Source organism: Miniopterus schreibersii, assembly GCF_964146895.1.
Source record: "Miniopterus schreibersii genome assembly, chromosome: 7".
NCBI lineage: Eukaryota > Metazoa > Chordata > Mammalia > Chiroptera > Miniopteridae > Miniopterus > Miniopterus schreibersii.
Window position 1 is genome coordinate 66,080,966 of NC_138108.1, and position 7,538 is coordinate 66,088,503.

General features: G+C 39.8%; 1 pseudogene across 1 annotated transcript; it reads left to right on the plus strand.

The window, feature by feature from the left end:
* Nucleotides 1-496: 496 nt before the first annotated feature.
* Nucleotides 497-1,930, plus strand: LOC308559422 (large ribosomal subunit protein uL5 pseudogene; annotated as a pseudogene). The gene is made up of 2 exons: nt 497-566; nt 1,401-1,930. The product of its transcript is annotated as a large ribosomal subunit protein uL5 pseudogene (transcript).
* Nucleotides 1,931-7,538: the final 5,608 nt, after the last annotated feature.

Below are 7,538 nucleotides of genomic sequence, written 5' to 3' on the forward strand. Positions count from 1 at the left end.
GAACAGTTGGGAGGCAATTGTGGAGGCTACAGGAACGAAGTTGATGTTGAAGTGCATAAAATTTGCATAGGAGATGTAAAGAAATATTTAAGAGACAACCATTACTTAACTTAGAGATTTACTGAAGATGAGGTACCAGAGAGAGGAGTTATAAAAGATAAGCCGAGGCTTCTGAAAACAAAACAAAAAATGATTTAAGATTTGAGACTGTGATTTCAAGCAAGCAAACAAAATCTCCATGAGCCAACTGTACGGTAAGTTAACTCTATGGCAAAGATGTTGGCCTGCGCACGCCTCCTGCAATCCATGTCCCACTTTGAGCCTTTGCTCAGAATGCCTTTGTTATAGGAGGCAGCTAGTTAGTTATTAACAAAAGGAAGGGAGCAAACACCTGATTAAGCCTGATTAGCTAGGAAGGGGCAGTTTCACAGTCACTCCAGGGAATAGCTGGCATCGTTCTCCTAAAAGGAGTAACATCCTGACGGAGTGGGAAGGAATGTCAGGCTTTGCAATCACCCAGCGAACAACCGCACCATTCTGCGGAACTAAGGAGGACGGGGAAGATGGTGCGGGGAATCCTTTTCCTAAGCCATGCACAGTGGAAGCCAGATGACGGAGCAGAACTATGAGCCGTGCACAGTAGGAGCCAATGGCAACCACAAGGGTGGAGGAGACAACCCTGGGGAAATCAGGGCAAAAACCTGATAGGAAAAGGGCGTGGAACCCGGAAAATCCAGGAAAGGAATTAGGGGAAGGGCACTAGCACAGCCCTGGCAAAAGCCAGGAAAGAGCCTGGGTAGTTTGAAAGGAAGCCTGCCCCTTCCCAAACCCTAGGAAACATAATTCAACCTTAACAAAGGCCTGTCTCCATGTGGCAGTCTCATGGCCCGGGAGACGTCAAGCCTAGACAGGGACGTACAGAATGGAAATGAGGCATAGAGAAGTTAAGTAATTTGCCCAAGGTCACACAGCTAAGAATTTTAATGCCAGCCAGGAGCAGAGACTGAGCGGGACGACTGGAGATCCCGTGCCAGGGGTAAAGGCATCACAGGTCTGGGCCCTGATCCTTCTGACCCCAAAGTGAGACTTCTTCTGTAGCCAGGCAGAGCTGAGCCACCTGGCTGTGGAGGGGACGCCAGCTGCGGTGTATCGGGGGCAGACAGGACTCTCAGCCAGCGTCTGCTGCCGGGCCCGCCAGGGAAGCGCCTCACGGTGCTCTAATAAATCTCAGCACTGTCACTCAAATCCTCCTTCCTGAGTGTCCCTGAAACGCTTCTCCACGACGCTGCAAGAACCCGCTTCCCCTAGTGACACCTTTATACAGTAGACAAAATATCAGATTGCCGTATTTTTTCCTTCCCAAAAAAACACGGCTGAGCTCTCTCCATTTCTCATCACAGCGCAGGATCAAGGTGAAAAGGGGACCCCACGTGGAACTTCACACCCGCAAGCTCTGCCTCAACATCTGTGTGGGGGAGAGTGGAGACAGCCCGACCCGGCAGCCAGGGTCCTGGAGCAGCTCCCAGGCCAGACCCCTGTGTTCTCCAAAGCCAGATGCACCGGCAGATCCTTTGGCATCAGGAGAGATGAAAAGATTACCTTTCGCTGCACAGTCCATGGGGCCAAGGCAGAAGCAATCTTGCAGAGAGGTCTAAAGGTACGAGAGTACGAATTATGAAAGAATAACTTCTCAGATACTGGAAACTTTGGTTTTGGGGTCCAGGAACACATCGATGTGGGGATCAAATACGACCTGAACATTGGTACCCACGGCCTGGTCTTCTATGTGGTGCGGGGTAGGCCAGGCTTCAGCATCGCAGACAAGAGACGTAGGTCAGGCTGCACTGGGGCCAAGCACAGGCTCGGCAAAGAGGAGGCTATGTGCTGGTTCCAGCACAAGTATGATGGGATCATCCTTTTTGGCAAATAAATTCTCGTATCTATCCAAAAGGCCAAAAAAATATTTTCAGTGGAATGTGAAAAAAAAAAAAAATAACCAAAAGAAATTTGACAATTCAGAATCAGTGATATAGAAAGAGAGGTATCGATGAGTGATGGGGCGGGTACTTTCAGTGTTGGTGTTTTAATTCACATCTGTGACACTGAGTTAACCGATGGTAACCCATGTAATGTGTGGTACTGTATGGGCTCAGGATACATTTCTTACAACTTTTGGTGGCAATAAGAATGTTATAGTAGGATTACATTGAATATATTCTAAGTGCCAATTTGTAAATCCCTTCTCTTATGTTCAGTTAAGCTATTCTTAGTTTCCCAATCACACTTTTCAGTTAGGAACAAGAAGCGTGAGCCTATGATTTTCGAGAGAGTAGATAAACTTAAAAAAACAAAACCTAATTCATTGGGCATATATGAAAGCTATATCAGCCTAGTAAATTTGTAGGTTTAATTTTATCTTGCTTTCTTTCAAACTGTCAACATCATCATAACAACTTGACATTATTCTCAGCTTTTAGTATATTCACATTGCTATAAAATTCCCCAGTGCTTGCTATAAAATTCTACCAGGTAATGGCTCCTTGAGGACCCATATTACAGGCTTGAGGAATCCTACAATTTCCCTCAATTAAAACTAGACCTTCCCAAGTCTTATTTGCTCAAAGTTCTCTTTTCACAATGTGTGGCAATTAGAAAAAGGTAAATCTTAAGATTAGGAAAAAATTAATACAATTTAAAATTACATTACTAGTGATTCTGAGTGCATCTATTGCTAAAAAATGAAAATATGAGAGCAAGGAGATAGTAAAGATATTGTAGAAAGGACAGTGTGTTTGGGTTTAAAATAGATAATTTAGATACATTATTTGTGTGTGTGTATTTTTGTTGTTGTTGTATGGATGTTATTGGTATTGGCATGGTTAAGCTATCACTAAACAATTAAGAATTTAAAGAATGAAGCCACAGCCTTGATAGACAGAATGAATTGAATGAGTGTCTCTAAGGGCTCATCAATAAAGTCCTACTGATTATATTTGGGATGTATGCTTATCTTTGAAACAGAAATTACTCTCATTCTTGATAAATAAAATCTTAGGCAGTGGATGTGTGTTTACAACATGGATATTAAAGAAGAAGAAATTCCTGTGAGATGCTTGTGAAGTATGACCGACCTATTAGAGCAATCTCACTTTTCCGAAAATCAGAAAGCAGGATATTAAGAGGCTTGCAACCTCATGGTAATAAACCATCCAGGTTGCCTTATCAGCTAGGTTGTAATTAACTTCTTAAACCCACTTTAATTCTGTCTTACTATTTTGCAAAGTGATCATATTTGGTATTCACCCTCTCTTAGATGTGCCAAAGTAAATACGCCTTTTTGTTTATTATTGGAGAATGTTATAAGCCCTAAGAGACAAAAATAAATGTGACAGCAATGCTTCAACTGGAAACACCCTCAAGTGAAGATAAGATGTAAGTATTCAGGCATGAGTGCTATTGGTATATCTCCTCTACTTATGAGGATATTCTGTCCCTAGAAAAAAGTTTGATGTTTCTGAGCTTTATATTATAAGAGTAGGTGATAGGAGCTTCTGTGTTCCACCTGGATTTGGTACCTGTGATAAATACCAGTAAAGCTTTCTTCCCTGATTGGCAGAGAAGGGCACTTTGCTGAGCTGGAGTTACCTAGTTAATTATTTTCTAGGAGTTGTGATCTAAAAACTCAGTTGGGTTTACTTTTAATTTGCTCAATTTCAGTGAAACCAAAATACCTACTGATTTCACTGTCACCTCCTACCTCCTTTGTTCTTTTCTGAAAAGAGCTGGAGACTGAGCTCTAAGATCATCACAAACCAGTGCATTTTTATGCTTTTTTGTTGGTGTGGTAAACTTCCTGTGATTTTTTAAAAATAGTTTGTTGATACTGTTTACTTTGTAAAGAATAAAGTATAACTTCTGGAACGCTGGTCAGGAAGAAAACCACAAACTCACTATAGAATTGTCACTATCTGCTCTACCGAACTTCTCTCACTACCTCCAAAGCACCATTGTCCCTGCTCACTTCCAGGGCTTGGCAAACACCGTTGCCTCCACTCCCTCCCTTCTTAGGTACCTCTGCTCATCCTTCAAGTTCAGCTAATAGAAAACTTAGCTTCAAAGTTACATGCATCAATCATTTAAAAGCACCTCATTTAATCTTCCAAAGTAGGTTCTATTTGTATTAATTTCCCAAAGCTGCCATAACAAAGTACCACAAATTCGGTGGCTTAAAATAACAGAATTTTTTTCTCTCACAGTTCTGCAGGTCACAAATCCAAAACCAAGGTATCAGCAGGGCCACACTCTCTACAGCAGCCCTGCAGGAGAACCTATTCCTCCCTCCCTCTTCCAGCTTCTGGCAGCTGCCGGCGCTCCTTGGCTTGTGCTGTGTCTCGCTCTGGTCGCTATTTACATTGCCGCCTTCTCTGGGTGTCTCTCCCATCACCCCTGCTGCTTCTCACAGAGATTGCAAATAGAATTCATGTGGATAATCCAGGATATGCTACTTCTCTAGAGATCTTTCACTTAATTTAATCACATGTTTTTGCCATATAAGGTAATATCTACTCTTTGGCCATGTAAGACAATATTAACAAGTTTTGAGCATTAGGACAAGAACATATATTTTCGGGGGCCACCAGCAGGCTCACTACATTACTAATATCTTAATTTTAAAGATAAGGGAACTAATATTAGAAAGCTGCGTTAACATGCCTGAGACCACACAACTAGTAAAATGGTGAGCCCAGAATTGAACCAACATCTTTTTAACTTCGAGTCCAAGCCCTTACCTACTGGATGTGATTCCCCTCACCTCGAGGCTGATGTAGATGGCCTTCTCAGTGCTCCCTGTGCTCACCTTTCTTGATTCTTACACACTGAAGTGTGTGTGCCTGATTACTTGTATGTCTTCTCACTACACTGTCAGCTAATGAGCCACGTCTGTGCTCTGGCTCCCTGGTGCCCAGCACAATGTCCGACACAAAGCAGATGCTCAACAGGCAGTAGATGCACCTCTTCATTGTAACCAAGGAGCCCGAAAGAAAGTTGTTTCAAAAAGCACGACGTAGTCTTTTAAGTCATGCTCTTTCTGCTATTGAACTGCATTGCATTTCACTATATTATCCTTAAATAGGGTGTGTTTTTTTCCCTGCTACCTTTATTGTGGCATTTAAATGAATATAGTACATTACAAATAAGCTCATTCATAGACAATCTCTTTGATTCTCTAATATTATTTTTTGAAAACAATATAGAGTCCTGAGTATGTAACCTTTTCTCAGTCTTCTAATAAGTATTTGGTATTCTTTTACATTTAATTTACATTGACTATACAATTATCAGAATAATTACTTCACTATAACAGAGTCAGCTTGGTGCTTTCAAATACAAAAAAAAAGCATGTTTAAAATGATAGATATTGAAGTCTTTAATTATTTTAGTGTCATCAAAAACCTGCTTGTTAATCAGATTTTATTATTTTTATATTCATATTTAATCTGCAGGATGAAGAAGAAAAAAACTATATTTTAACAGAACAAAACACAGGCCCGTTTCAGCATTGACTTCTTTTTGAAAAGACTGGCCATTTGGTTTGTCAGTTTGTTTCACGATCTGGAAATGGCATCTGTATATTCTAGACACATCAAAACATGAGATGAGTGAAAGGATTAGACCATGGGCAGTCATGGAACATATTCACACTCCATGCTTCCTTTCTAGAAGACATATTCAAGTAATTTTTAAAAATCAGCTGACTAAAAATCCAGTATTCCTAATAAAAATAACTATTTAAGGGAAGGGGCTGCCATAACATGCATGTGTAAAATAATTTATAGTGAAGAATGGTAAGAAGTCTCAAGCTATAGAGAAAATAAGCTTTAGGAAAATGTTCAGATGGCAATGCAAGAACACTAGATGAGATTTACATTTAAAAAAACACATTTTCTTCTAGATTTCTTATCTATTAAGAGAAAGTTTCCATAATATGATTATCCAAAACTTGCATACATAATATGAATTTTTAATAGTCCTATTCAGATACCAACACATTCACACGGTTAAAATGTAATTATTTATCAAGATGTTTGATCTACTTGATACAAAAGAGCATATCTTTTAAAAATGTTTTTATTGATTTGAGAGAGGAAGGGAGAGAGAGAAAGAGACAGAGAGAAAGAAACATAGATGTGAGGGAGAAACACCGATTGGTTCCTCTTGCACACACCAAGGATCTTGGATGGAACTGCACCCTGCTTATGTGCCCTGACTGGGAATCCAGCCAGTGACCTTTCAGTGGAAGGGACTATGCCCAACCAACTGAGGCTTGCTGGCCAGGGCAAAAGAGCAAAGTTTTGAAGCTACTTCCAATATTTTCAAGAATCCAATATGAGATTTCCAATTTTGGTAACATGTTTATGATATCTCCGTAAGTAAAGAACCGTGCATGTGAAGGGACAGTTACCGCAAAAAGCACTTTCCTTAAAATCAAAGACCTTAAGTTCCTATCTTTGAATCAAGCCAGTTATGTGAATTTAATCAAGTTCTTTAAACCCTTCATGCCTCATTGTTTTAAAATCATAAAGTTGAAGAAAGACTCCAAGCTTATCTTGTCAACTACCAACCTAATCTCTGACCATCAACAGGGGTTCAAAACTAAAATGGCTTCAATGGTTAAGCAAGTGACATAAATGTACGGAAAGTGTGTGATGACTCTGTGAAATAAAATAACAAGAGATGGGAACATTAGCTAATTCAAATTTGCATGTTTTGCCCGATTGTTGTTCAATATGAAATTTCAAACATTGTGGCTAAATACTTCCACTGCTCTATAACATTTTGATTGGTCATTTTCCAGTGTGCAAGGAAATAAAACAATCCTGTTTGCTATTCAATTTTTTTTTAATGGCTACATGAAACAAAAAGAGGGAACGATCTGCCATTCAAAGTAGCTGAAATCTTTTAATACAACAAAAGTGTTAAATTAAGTAGGCTCTAGAGTACTCCTGTATCTAGAGTTCTGTTTTCTAGACCATTGTTATTCCATCAGCGTCAGCACCACTGAGAACCTGTTATGTGTACAGTAGTCCCCCTTTATCCATGATTTCACTTTCCATGATTTCAGCTACCTGCAGTAAACTCCAGTCCAAAAATATTAAGTGGAAAATTCCAGAAATGAAGAATTAATCATTTTAAATTCCACACAGCTCTGGGAAGTGGGATGAAACCTCAAAGGTTCCTGTTCCTGCCCCCCTCCCACCCCAGGACATAAATCATCCCTTTGTCCAGTGTATCCATTCTGTATTGTATATGCATTGGGCCCAGTGGTCACTGAGTTATCAGATGGATTGGGCCTCAGTTATCAGATGGATTACCACAGAGAAAAAGTCAATATTTACATAACTTTCATTACAGTATATTATTATAATTATTCTATTTTATGATTAGTTATTACTATTAATATCTTACTATGCCAGTTGTTAAACTTTATCATAGGTATGTTTAGGCGTTGGCAAAAGTAAGTCTATAGTTGTGAGTAT